We start from the raw sequence: 14,520 nt of genomic DNA on the forward strand, positions 1-14,520 counted from the left end.
CATGTGATTTATATTTAACTAGTTAACATGTGATTTATATATAAATAGTTAACATGTGATTTATATATAACTAGTTAACATGTGATTTATATATAACTAGTTAACATGTGATTTATATATAAATAGTTAACATGTGATTTATATATAACTAGTTAACATGTGATTTATATATAACTAGTTAACATGTGCTTTATATATAACTAGTTAACATGTGCTTTACATAGACCTTTAAGTTTCCTGAATCCTGAATCCTGTATCCTGAAACTGTTTTGATATCCAAGTGTGACTGTTACTGCTACGTTTTAGTTTTAGTTTTGGGTTCAATCAGATCGCCCATGTTCACCATTTATAATTAGCAAAACAACTCAAGAAAACGATTATGGGCCTTGGCCAGCATGTTGTTTAGATTTTTTAATATATAGACTACAAACCACACAATGTCCATTATGACCCCCTGCCAAACAGTCAATTATTATGAATAATTACGCCTTTAAAGGTTAGTAAATAAGCAAACAAGCCTATATATTCCAGTTGTACCCAAAATCAGGTTGGAACCTCTTCTATATGCACTAGGCCTACATGGCATGCTATCCCAAATAGACTTGCATTACTTAACAGCAGTCAGATCGAGTCGACCGCTCACTGTTCACGTCTGCACTAATATCTATCGGGAGTTTCTTTCGCCTGCCTCATCAGAGATGGGGAGAAGAGTCAGCTTCAGAAACGAGCCTATAAAGAGTGAATTTGGGAGTAAATTGTAGAGCTGCCGCCAGCCACGGGCAGTAATTGATTGGTAAGGTCAGAGCTCCCGGTGTCAAATGGCCTGCTCGGTCTCGGTGCACTCTTTCTCTCCTCTCCTCTCCTTGCTGCTTTGTTTTGGTAAATATTCTGCGGTCGGTCCTGAGGGGTTCAGACTTGTTTTATTAGCCGTTCCAGGTCACTTTATTTCGTCGTTATTTACCAACACATGTCCTCAGCGAAATTCTGGCAGTTCTGCAGGATTGTGGTTTCAAATTCACAGATATGAAAATATGATATAACCCCCACATACCACCACAATTCTGTGGCCTATATATAATTTATCGGGTAAAGTGCGCAAAGTAGCCTATTGTTATCATGTTATTGCAATATTATTAACATTAGTAGAACGCATAAGAGTAGCCTATTAGTAGGCTAATTGTTTTTGTTTTTGTTTATATTATGTTTTTAAATCTATCAAACCCACTATTACACTTTTAGGTCTATAAGCTACTGCAACACTACAATAACAGGAGCAATAGAGCTTCTGCACCAACGTCAATCGGTGTGCATTCCATATCTGACATTGTATGATTTTTCAGACAGTAGCCTAGACTTTCATTCTATAAATATCAATATCAATCCTGCCACAATAGCTTTCAAACATTCATAGACACCATTCTTACAAACTATTATCATATCCAATAACAGAAATTTGCAACGCGCATTAGGTGATACAACTGGACGCCGCACTAGCACTATGTGATGTGAGTGCCTGCCTTTTAGCCTATAAAACGTTGCATCTGCAGGTGTGTTTTTCTCCGGTTACCTACTGGCTGCCCACTCACTATCCATCCTGCTGCAGTTTCCCCGGTATCAGTAACACAAGGCATTGATTTTACGGTAAAGTCACTTTGTAAAAGGAGTGAGTAACTGTGGGCCGCGCTATCACTGTATTACACGGATATGGTCCACATAACAAGATGAACATTGATTCAGCATTACGGATGATCGATAATGAAATAAGTAACTTCAGGGCCGAATTAAAATGCAAGCTAGCCTTCATGCTGCCATGCCAAGTCAGGAGTGACAGCGGGAGGAGAGTAAAGAAAGAGAGAGAGAGAGAGGACAGAGTGGGAGGGGCTAAAGAGAACTAGATCCTTATCAGGAAGGACCCTCTGGTACATAGGAGGATGCTCAATCAATTTAGGGATTATTCTCACTGAATAGAGTAATGCTTGTCATGATTGTCATATGGGGTATTTGTATGTATATCTATAATCTGTCCTTCTTTTGAGTAATGTTTGTGATGGATTAAAATGTAGGCTTGACACTTGACCTCATAACTTGATCTCATGACCAAAATATAACCCACGTTATTAAATTATAATGGCAATGATAATATCTGCTCCACCCATGGACTAAACTGTAATACTGTAATAAATTCTTACCCTTCTTAATATAGGCCTACATTCTCTTATGCTGAATAACTGTGAAAAAGGATGGTCAGGCTGATTGACCTGCCACTCAGAGAGAACATAATATGCCAATGTGGTACAGTCACCAAGCTGATTCAAAGCTACATTGCTATGTAGGTTTATGTTTATTTTTACTCGGTCTGTCCCTAATCCAAAGGTAGACTAATTCAGGGTTTTGCCATGTCTACAGCCAAACATTTACTTGAGGTCATTCCTTGGCTTATTCTCAGGATATGCTGAGCCAGGTCCAACACAAACACGTCCTCTCCTCCTCCTCAGCTCCTCGGGGATAACCTGAAGACAGAGGACCAACCTGAAGACACATGAAAAGGGTTACTCACGAACAGGTATCCCCTGGAGATATTCCATCAATCCCATTGTTATTTGGTTCCATTTGGTTCCACAGCGAAGTGATGAGGTGGATGAATGAAGTGATGAGGTGACGTCTCCAGATAAAGATCTCCACCTGAGTAGTAGCCTCAAGATGCCTCCAGCATTCTGCCCTAACCTACGTATCCTGAATACGACCCCGGTATGCTATAGTCCAGTCATATCAACATGATCTCTTAAACTCACTGCTATATTTCCAGGCTGGTCATATACACATTCCATAGTCCCCTCTCTGTGTCCCTATTATGGGACTTCTTGGTCCGTCCATCAGATGAAACCAGCAGTCAGTGCCCTTTCATGGCCCCTCGACTGGGTGCTGCGGCCAGACTAATATCAGATTGCCCCTGTTAACAGCTCGGGTCTACTGAGCCAGACAAAGCCTCATCTCTTTCCAGCTGTTGTTGCTGGTCTGGGGCTGGAGGCTGGGCTGGAGGAGCAGCAGCTGTACCAACATGGTGGAGAGGACGTCTTCATGTGCCAGGTGCCCTGGACACTGCAGGAGGTGGCTGGAGGGGTCTACTACACAGTCTTGAGTGACTGTCTCTTGTAATGAACCTTATAAGGGAAATCTGCAGTTCAAACAATACCAAAGTGGTCCCCCTGACAATGATTTGGTAATTAAATAGCTGAGGGATGGGGCTGGAGAAATGTAACCTCTCTCAAATTCATAGACAGAGCTATGGATGCAAGGGCTGACCATCAATGATATCAACATTTTAGTTTTTACCATGTTTTCAGGCTATCAGTGTTTGTTAACAATTTTCCTTTGTTTACAAACAAAGTAGTTAAACAAACTTATATTTTGGGTTCTGATGGAGTAAGACAATTGAACAGAGCTCATGAGGCATTTAGAAGTTGTTCAAGAATCAATAGGTATCATACATACATTTTTGTTTTGATGTAGCAATCACAGATTGCCCTGTTAAATCATGCTGTCAAACTCACCTACGTTTGCCTGTCACAATCTCTGACATGGAAACATGATGTCACAATCTCTGACATAGAAACATGAAGAACACATTCAATTAGGAGGACACACAAAGTAAGCATTTACATTTCTTTAGCTTACTTTAGTGTTCATTCTTAAACATGTTCACTTAATAATTATAGTTTTACTCAACAAATGCATGAATGGAAGAGTAAATAGTTTGGAATGACAATTGAAATGGCCCAGCTGTTCTGTTATACTGCTGGATCTGTAGGCCCAGCAGTTCTGTTATGGTGCTGGATCTGTAGGCCCAGCAGTTCTGTTATGGTGCTGGATCTGTAGGCCCAGCAGTTCTGTTATGGTGCTGGGTCTGTAGGCCCAGCAGTTCTGTTATGGTACTGGATCTGTAGGCCCACTTGTTCTGTTATGGTGCCGGGTCTGTAGGCCCAGCAGTTCTGTTATGGTACTGGATCTGTAGGCCCACTTGTTCTGTTATGGTGCCGGGTCTGTAGGCCCAGCAGTTCTGTTATGGTGCTGGATCTGTAGGCCCAGCAGTTCTGTTATGGTGCCGGGTCAGTAGGCCCAGCAGTTCTGTTATGGTGCTGGGTCAGTAGGCCCTCACTGTAAGCCTAAGCCTAGTAGTTCTGTTGTGGTTCTCTGTCTGTGTAGACCTGTTAGTTCTGTTATGGTTCTGGATCTGTGTAGACCTATTACAGATGTAGAATCTTATTTTGAGCCAGTTTGCTTCCACAGGAAAATAATCCTGCAGCAATAGGAAATGTGAATTATTATGTGGATTGTAATTCATGGACATTTTTGTAGGGGTTGATACATTTGTCGTTAGGGCAAATCAAGTCTGGAATTTCAAAGTCAAAATGACAAACTTCAGAAGCCTTTTAATACTCAAATACACTACAAGTTTGCATCCCCTGCTCTGCAGAAAAATGCTTAGCAACAAAAGAGTTATCAAATGAAGATCCTACATCTGAAATTATGTTATGGTTGTGGGGCTGTGTAGACCTATTAGTTATGCTATGTTTCTGGGTGTGTCTGCAGGCCAAACAGTTCTGTTATGATTATGTAGGCCTAGCAGTTGTGCTATGGTAGGCCTAGCTAGTCAATGTAGTCCGTGTTATTGAGTTTCTCAGCATGCCGACAGAGTGAGGTCAGAGAAGACTTTACCACCACCACTTAAACCTCAGCAGGCAGCTTTGAGAAGGATGTACTCACCTAGAATACATGACCTTATTAATGAACAAGATGATACCAAGCAGCGAATGATAAAGTGTGTATGTGTGCGCGTGTGTGTACAACTGTACACGCATGATTATCTGAAATACAGAAATAGGCCATGACATTATTATGATGACAACAAAGATGGTAGGCTTATGAATGGAAGTAATAACAGGCACTTGCTATAAAAAGTGAAATGACAACATACCACCCAGACTATATTTATATTTTCCATGTAAACAAAGCTAATTGGGCATACCTAACACTGTTTAAATCATAACAAGGAAGCAAAGCATCAGTGACATTTTATCAGATTGGCCCATTCAGCAGCCCTAGCATAGCCAGCCAGGTTACCCGTGATACAAGTCATTATTCAACGTCCATTCATGTATGAGGACGTTGGGAGATGATGTGGAAACCGTCCACTAGGGGCAACGTTGAGAGTTGTTATCATCTGCCTCTGGTGCCAAAGCTTGCCATTTTCGAATCCAGCAAAAAAGGTTGTTTTTGAGATTTTAGTTTTAAGCCGATCCCAAACCTTAACCCTTACCTTAACCTTTCAGAGTTAATACCTAACCTTAGGATTTCGGAGTTAACGCCTAAAGTTAACCCTAACCATAAAAATGAGTGGTTAAGAGGTTAATTTAACTTTAAACCCTTTGAAATTTGACATTTGTAACAACTTCGAAATTTGATGCATGGACGAACGTTTAATTCTGAGGTGAGACTGTGAGAGCTAGTTGCAGCACAGCATGCTGGTTTTGGCTCAGACACATCACTTTTGTTTGCAGCTAACAGTAATTGTTTTTAGATTTAGATTTTGCAGTTGACTTTGAAATAGAGCAAATGTTAACATCCCCTCCCTGTGTTTATATGATATGTATATGTGTGTGTGTGTCTACGTGTGTGTGTTTGTGTGTATATATATAAGTGTACTCTACGTGTGTGTGTGTGTGTGTGTGTTTGTGTGTGTGTGTGTGTGTGTGTGTGTCGGTGTGCTCAAACTGCATGTCTGTTGTTGTACAACAAGCACTGGAGCAAGACTGGGCCCAGCTGTCAGGTCAGCGCAGTCACAACCAATAATGATTACACTCTCCCAGCTCCTTAATACATGCTCCATAACTGCTGCACTGAATATGGAGGGAGAAAACCCCCTTTTACAGAACAATACAGCCTCATCATCACCGTCCCCGCCCCTCTCTTATCTGCCTCTGAGGGCCCCCAGACCACTTCACGGCCCCGTGTGAACTGCTGCTAATCTTTGTGTATCTGTCAGATTCTCCCAATGAGCAGACACTCGCTCCCCTAGCTGTCCCCAGCCTACCAGGGAATTAATCCATCGCCTCTGGTGGTGCTAGATTGTATAGCCCAATCAATACTTATGGGGTTGAGAATTCATAAAGCAGAAACAGAGGAGTAACTTGCTCTTTAAATGACAGATTTGATAGTGTCGTTGGCATAAATCATGGTCAAAATAGCAAACAAAAAAACAACAGAAAAAGCATGGTCATCACCAGTTCAGAGTTCACTAGTATACGTCATCACAAACCTGCCTGGGCATATTAGCAGCCTTTAAATGAAACAATATGCACATGGCTCATCGGGATAATTTGAGGGGATTGAAACGTTAAACGGTAGCCATCAGAGTATATATATATATCCAGCCTGTCAAGTCAACCCTGACATCCCTTCCCACAGACCCCTAATGAAATGACTCTCTCTGCCAGTCAGCCCTGTACATAGGATTAGGAACACAGGCAGGAGAGTGTATATTCATGTATATATATATAGATTATTATATATGGGAAAAGTGTCTGCATGCTATTCCCCAGGTCCCTTTAAGCCCGCCTGACCGGCAGAGCAGTCAGGCCCCGTGTGGGACAGCAGAAGAGGAAAATCACTTATGCTCTTAGCATCAAACAATAAATCCTCAAGTTATTTGCCACCATGTTTAATTAAATATTTGGAGAAGAAAACCCTGTGATTGATTTGCCTACGCTATTGACCTGCCATCGATTGGGGCCATTTAGTAGACCCAACTGGGATAAGGCTAAATGGTGGCTAAGCCCTCTGAAATATAAGTAGTTAAGAAGTACTTGAGAAGAAACAAGAAAATCAACTTTGCATCATGTGGACTACACACATGTTCCTAGCAGTCAGATGGACTTGTCCCATGCCAATTGACCTATGATTGTGTAAGCTGAGTTGGCTTTAAACCATTGAACTATTTTTAGAGCAACGATGTATTGTTTTTGCTATAAAGAATACACTATGTATGTACATATATGGTATAGGGAATGCGCAACGTAATGTATGTGGTCAAGTTGGACCGCTAGTTGCTATAGCCTGGTTTATTTATTGAAAACATTAAAAGAAAGAAAGACAATGATATGTATAATCCTATTATGGGTTTGTAGAAAAAGAGTGTGGATTAAAAGTCTCCTCTTTGAGATAAAAGCATAGTTATTAGTTACCATACCCATGTCACCATATTCACTTTCAGCATGCGTTCAGTGTTTTCACTCAGTCTACATTTTCGTAATACAATATTACTACACTGTGTCTCTAACTGCAATACCAGGATGTATTTAGAATAGGTGGTTTTGATTGTCTCAAATGATACATTTTAATGGTTAATAATGTTTCATAATGTTTCAAAAAATATATCATTTATTTGAAATATTCGTATTAGTATTATCAATGCAAGCATTGCACCACTGGACTTAAATAAATGGCTAAATCAAAGATACAGTGCAGGCCAAAAAACATCCAAAAAGGTGCCTAAAACTGCTGTGTTCCTATTCCTCGAAGAGAGAGAAAAATAGGTGGGGTGGTGGCTAGAGGTGTGTGTCCAGACCCCCCCCCCCCCTTCTCCTACTCTGTATCAGAGCCCCAGCATGCTTCACTCTGTGGCTTCAGGGATTCAGATTGCTATCAAGGGTTTATCAGTCTCATCTTGGAGCAGCATTGATCTCCAGCGAGAATCTAATCCCAGACGATGAAGTTCAATAACAACTCCATTACCTGAGAAGGCTCTGATTGGAGAGTTGTAATGCCAAGATTAGTAGGAGCCAGCCTGACCTGCCAACATTGATTTGCACTGAAAAATCACTTGTTCGAAGAGAGAGAGAGAGAGAAAAAATACGTGTTTGCTCAGTAATTGAACAATTTTTATTTTCTCTCCTTTACCTCCTTTTTTCTTCTCCTTTCTGTTCTCCTTCGGTCCTCCTCACCCCATCGGCCCTCCTCACCCCATCGGTCCTCCTCACCCCATCGGCCCTCCTCACCCCATCGGCCCTCCTCACCTCATCGGCCCCTCTCCATTGATTACTTGCCTGTTTATATTAGAGGTTACTTAGAGCTCGGTCACCTCCTTCTCTTCACCCTCTTCCTCATTTGTGTTTTTTTCTAACTCTCTATTTTGTTTTAGCGACCGACACACAAAGCCCTACCCTTTTAGCAGGCAAACGGCTGGTCCCTGGGATCGATGGCCCCCGGCTTCTCTCCCTCCCAGCTCCTAGCCAGCTTTCTGAAAGAGCCCCCTCTCACACAGCAGCCAGAATGGATGGCTTCACAGCCTGTTAGTCTTAAGTAATAGAAACATTGAGCCCATCCTGGCAGAAGAGACAGCTCATTTAGACCCCATTTTCTGTCTTTCTCTCTCTCTCTCTCTCTCTCTCCCTCTCTCTGTGTGTGTGTGCGTTTGTGTGTGTACACGCTCAGTGTGCATGTGTGTGTGTTTTCTCACCGTGCACACACAGATTACCTAGGTTAAATAAATGAAACAGACTGCTTTGCTCAGCCATCACAGGCTCGGCGCTGAAATGGATGAACCCATTTCCCTTAATGCAGACACGAGCGTTACACCGCTTTTCCCCCACACTGGGGTTGCAGGTTAATGACATGCTCATTTCGTTCAGCCATTTGTTTTGTTTTCCTGCAAAGTTCTGATAAGTAGCTAACCAACGAAGCTTGTAATTACAATCTTACAGAAACCGGCCCGATCTGTATATAAATCTCACCATCCAATTACAAGATGTAATAATTCTGCACTCAGGCTGGTAATGAGGTCTAATACTGGTCCATGTGATAATCCCCTCTGGATGCTGGCTTGATCAGATGTTGGCTTTGTAATTAGACTGGCAGAAAATCATTATTTCATGTTCAAATAGAAAATGAGGTTGGTGGGAAGTTAATTTCTCTACGCTCTGTGAAGCGTAGACAAGAATTTAATGATTTAATTACAGTTGTAAGCTCTTTGGATGAGACTTAAATTGAGCTGAGATGTTTTTGCACACTGCCACATTGAGAGCTGGGCACATCAAAGCTTTCGACAAGAGTTTAAATGATAGGGCTGCCCGATGCTTTTCATATGGGGAAATTCCTTTTCTTGTTATCCAGTCAATTCTGCTTAAGTGAATTCCTGATTACTGAATAATACTGCAGTAAAAGTCACTGATGGGACTAAACTTCATTATGAGACAAAATCGTTTTTCTATTTTAGATTTTTTCTCTTTATTTTGTTCTTGTGAAAACCCCACCAGCAACTTTTCACTATGGTTTATGTCTGACATGATGGTTGAGTTGGATGGTTTAAAAGGGGGTCCATCCTCTATTACAGTCAAATCCACTACATGACTATCTTTTGTCCTGCTAGTGCTTGTTGTCAGAGGCTACAGGGGTTGAGCTTGTTGGCCTGTAGCATCTATCGAACACTAACATACAGTATATTCATTCCTCCAGCAATAAATGATGTTGGTAAATGTGCTGTGTGTAATTTAAAGCTAGAATCCTTCGTTGCTACATTTTGGGACTGATAGATGAGTGATATGTACCCATTGATTCTTGAAGAATATAACTAAAATATGCCGCACGAGCTTAGTTCAACTGTCATACTCCATCAGAACCCCAAATATAAGCTTGTTTTACTCCAAATGCTTGTAAACAATGTAAATGTAAACAAACATTGTATAGCCTCAAAACATGATTAAACCTATAATTTTGATATCATGGTCAGTCCTTGCATCTATAGCTCTGTTCATGAATTTGAGAGTGGTTACATTTCTCCAGGCCCATCCCTCAGCTTTTTAACCAAAACAGAGGCGGGGTCACTGCTTTGTTATTGTTTCAATTAAGGACTATGTGTGCCTTTAAAAATGTTTTGTCTCTGATTTGTGTCAGTCTATTCAGTTGAAACAAAATGGCAGTTTTCCTAAAGGTTAGAGCAACAGAAGCACGTATTGACTAAGCCAGTATGATCATGTAAGTACGCCTTCCCTCCACCCGTTCCTGTTGAAATCAAACAGTGCGCTAACGGTGTGCAGTGGCGTGTGTTGTCTGTTAAGCACTGTGCAATCACCCTCTCATCCAGCGGCTTTGGGTATGTCGTGTCACATCCTATGACAGTCGGATAAGAATATCTCACCCCGGATAAGATGCACGGATTTGAAAAATGTCACTCAACATGACTGATTCCAACCCCCCCCCCACACCCTCCTTCGCCTGTTCCAGGGTTCCTTATTTAGCATTTCAAAATTCCCTTTCTTTGCGACGCTCCAGGGAAAAAGGTGGTAGCAGGGAAGAGGACCTCCTTTATGAGGCCTATCAGTCCAGGAGATGGATATGTTTGGTTATTGGACAGTAAAAGGCCAGTCTTCAGGTGACAACTGGCCATGGTTATTCAGGCTTTTATTCATGCATATTTAGAGGATGGTAATGAGTTTTTTTTTGCATTGTTGCATGAGAATGGCGGGTCCCTGGTGGCTTTGGAGTGATGGCGGTCGGAAGGCAGGCAGGAAGGCAGAGCCGGACAGACAGACTGATGGAGTGGAGGATGGAGGAGAGTGCCCAGTGGCCGTGTGTGTGCCCAAACGCCAGGCCCCTAGCGCCACGTTAACTCACTGGGCAGAGTGGGCCTGTCCTCCACTGTTTTTGTGTGCGTACACGCGTGCGTTTGACGACCCTGAAGTTCAGCATCACATCCCCCTGCCATCCTCTAGTTCCTGACAATACATCCCAGATCTCAGGGATTGCCTCTGTGTACTCTGGCTGGTTGGACTTAAATGACTTGTTGTATTATTGATGACTTCATATGTGGTTACGTTATCGCTGTCTAGAGATGCAGGAAATGTCATTATCTTGTGATGTGAGGAGCTTTTTGAAGGCAAACTTCAGTCTGATTATTCCTTCCATATTTACTATGCCAGGAAATAATCTAGGCAACACACTTCCACTATTTTCATTGTTGTTAGCTATATGCATAACTAGCGCTATACCTATTGAACATGGAAAATGGTATTAAATGCATGAAATGTATGAAATTCAAAATATTTTCAGGTTTACCTCCAATCTAATTTAAATTTCCACATGCACTCGCCATACCTTGGTATTTTATTGCAGTCTTTGGACCACCATGTGCGGTTGGATAAATAACAAAAACAGAGGTCAAAGATCATTGTCAATTAGTACCTACCCAGATGAGCAATTACCAGTCACCAGTGGGGATGGAGATTGCACCATTTTTCATCAGCCAGCCTTGCTTTCAGACGCCACTGTGCTTTACATGCTTGTCAGAGTCAGAAGCATGCAGCAGTGGGGTATTGTAGTAGAGGCTGTTGGAGATGATTAGACTGTGTTCTTAGTTGCCATATTAAAGACAAACAGCTGAGGCCTGATTCGGCACATGAATACATATTTGGCTACACATAGTATTTCCATACAGGGGCCTTTTTCATTGTCATCTTGAAAGGCAATTGTGTGTAAGGGTGTGTGAGAGTATGAATGCATGTGTGTGTTTCTGTGTGTGTCGTAAATGGTAGAGGTTCAAAAGGCCAGCCAAAAGGCTGTCTATTCACTCCCGCCTATCAATGCAGATGTATAAGATTTATCAATGTATCAGATTTGAACAATGCATCAGACATTGAGACAGCTTTTCCTACCAGTTCTGATTTAGTCATCATTGACATATTTATTTCGGTGGACTTCCGTCCCCACTCTACCTCATATGTCATTCTGATTTGTGCCTCAGTGCTTACATTATAGCAGGACCAGCTCCCACAGTGCATTGCAGGAGTGTACATACATACAGTATACAGAAGAGAGTTGTATGCAGAGTCAGACATAGCTTTCCTGTTGTGATTTTCTCTTTCTCTTTTTCCTTCTTGGCAGTGTTAGTCGTGTCCCCAGTCAAACCCTGGCTGACGAGTGTAGTGTAGGGTGTGTAGCGCACACACACACACACACACACACACACACACACACACACACACACACACACACACACACACACACACACACACACACACACACACACACACACACACACACACACACACACACACTCACACACACACACATTGAGGGCTGATGGCTGTCTGTGGCTGGGACCCGGGACAGTGTAGAGACCAAGGAGATGGGACAGGAGAAAGGCCTTCTAAATCAGCCAGCAATCCAAAGGCCTCCCATAAATCCTCCAAATGGGCTGGGGTGGGGGACGTAAAGCACACCTGCAAGACTTATGTAAGTCTTATTAAACCATAAATTGCTAACACCAGCCCCTTGCTGGAGCTGTTCTCCGCTAGAATAAATCTCAGAGTGCACTTGGTGTGATGAGAGAAGGAGAGAGACAGATAGAGGGAGAGAGACAGGGGGAGAGAGAGAGTGGGAGAGAGACAGATAGAGGGAGAGAGACAGATAGAGGGAGAGAGACAGATAGAGGGAGAGACAGAGGGAGAGAGACAGATAGAGGGAGAGAGACAGATAGAGGGAGAGAGACAGGGAGAGAGAGAGAGTGGGAGAGAGACAGATACAGGGAGAGAGACAGATAGAGGGAGAGAGACAGATAGAGGGAGAGACAGAGGGAGAGAGAGTGGGAGAGGGACAGATAGAGGGAGAGAGACAGATAGAGGAAGAGACAGAGAGAGAGAGACAGATAGAGGGAGAGAAACAGGGAGAGAGAGAGTGGGAGAGAGACAGATAGAGGGAGAGAGACAGATAGAGGGAGAGAGACAGGGAGAGATAGAGAGTGGGAGAGAGACAGATAGAGGGAGAGAGACAGATAGAGGGAGAGAGACAGATAGAGGGAGAGACAGAGGGAGAGAGAGTGGGAGAGGGACAGATCGAGGGAGAGAGACAGATAGAGGGAGAGACAGAGAGAGAGAGAGACAGATAGAGGGAGAGAGACAGATAGAGGGAGAGACAGAGGGAGAGAGAGTGGGAGAGGGACAGATAGAGGGAGAGAGACAGATAGAGGGAGAGACAGAGAGAGAGAGAGACAGATAGAGGGAGAGAGACAGATAGAGGGAGAGACAGAGGGAGAGAGAGTGGGAGAGGGACAGATAGAGGGAGAGAGACAGATAGAGGGAGAGACAGAGGGAGAGAGAGTGGGAGAGGGACAGATAGAGGGAGAGAGACAGATAGAGGAAGAGACAGAGAGAGAGAGAGTGGGAGAGAAGAAGGAAAAAGGATTGTGAAGGTATGACAGCGTAGTGTAGCAGTTTGATGGTATGCAGACAGTAATAGTCTTTGATTGTGGCTAACAGCTTAACACCTTCACCAGCTGCCTGAGGAGATGGCTGGGGATGGGGGAGAGGAGGGAGATGAGGGAAGACGGGAGGATGAGGACCAGGTCCAAGTCGTTCATGCTCACCAGACTGTTAGTGGTTCCATAATGTATTATATATCACCTTCCTCCTCAATGTCCACCTCCCCTGGCTCTGGCCCCGCCCCTGCCCCCTCCCCTGGCTCTGGCCCCGCCCCTGGCCCTGCCATCACATTATGTGCCCTAGTAACAGGGTCGAAGACTGTGTATGGTGTGTGCCTGTGTGTAACACTGCCATGTTTGTCAGGGTAAAAGCCTGAGTTCCAGCGCTCCTGTGCCTTGCCTGGTGAGTTCCCGTCCCCACACACCCACGCTCTCCTCTCCTCTCCTCCCTTTTTCCTCTGCCTCTGAGGGGCCGGGGCCCCTGAATTAAACATCAAAGCACACAGGAGCCCCCGCATCAACTGCCATAAAACACACACACATCGCACAGGGAGGGAGGCGGAGGGAGGATATTCATATGGGAAGAGCAGGTCAGCAGATCGCTCATACACACACTTTCAAAGCAGATTCATTTGTTCACAAAATGGGCGAAGTTGTGAGCGAGGTTACTGATTTCCGCATGCCATCTGTTTTCTCCCAGGCTTTGGCTAGCTTTCTACTGGCACTGCTGCCACTCCCATACAGTGTCTCTGTTCAGGTAGACTGAGTGGACAGTACACATAGCTTTCTACTGGCAGTCCTGCCACTCCCATAGAGTGTCTCTGTTCAGGTAGACTGAGTGGACAGTACACATAGCTTTCTACTGGCAGTCCTGCCACTCCCATAGAGTGTCTCTGTTCAGGTAGACTGAGTGGACAGTACACATAGCTTTCTACTGGCAGTCCTGCCACTCCCATATAGTGTCTCTGTTCAGGTAGACTGAGTGGACAGTACACATAGCTTTCTACTGGCAGTCCTGCCACTCCCATATAGTGTCTCTGTTCAGGTAGACTGAGTGGACAGTACACATAGCTTTCTACTGGCAGTCCTGCCACTCCCATATAGTGTCTCTGTTCAGGTAGACTGATTGGACAGTACATTGCAGCAGGTAGAATACAGACACAGTACCTGAGACAAAGGTGAACAGTTTTTTCCTTTTTACCAAGACTGTGTTTTCATTAGTATACAGGGACTCGTCAGTTAAAATACTTGCAATAACTAGTTCCAAATGT

The sequence above is a fragment of the Oncorhynchus mykiss genome, chromosome 26 (assembly GCF_013265735.2).
Source record: "Oncorhynchus mykiss isolate Arlee chromosome 26, USDA_OmykA_1.1, whole genome shotgun sequence".
NCBI lineage: Eukaryota > Metazoa > Chordata > Actinopteri > Salmoniformes > Salmonidae > Oncorhynchus > Oncorhynchus mykiss.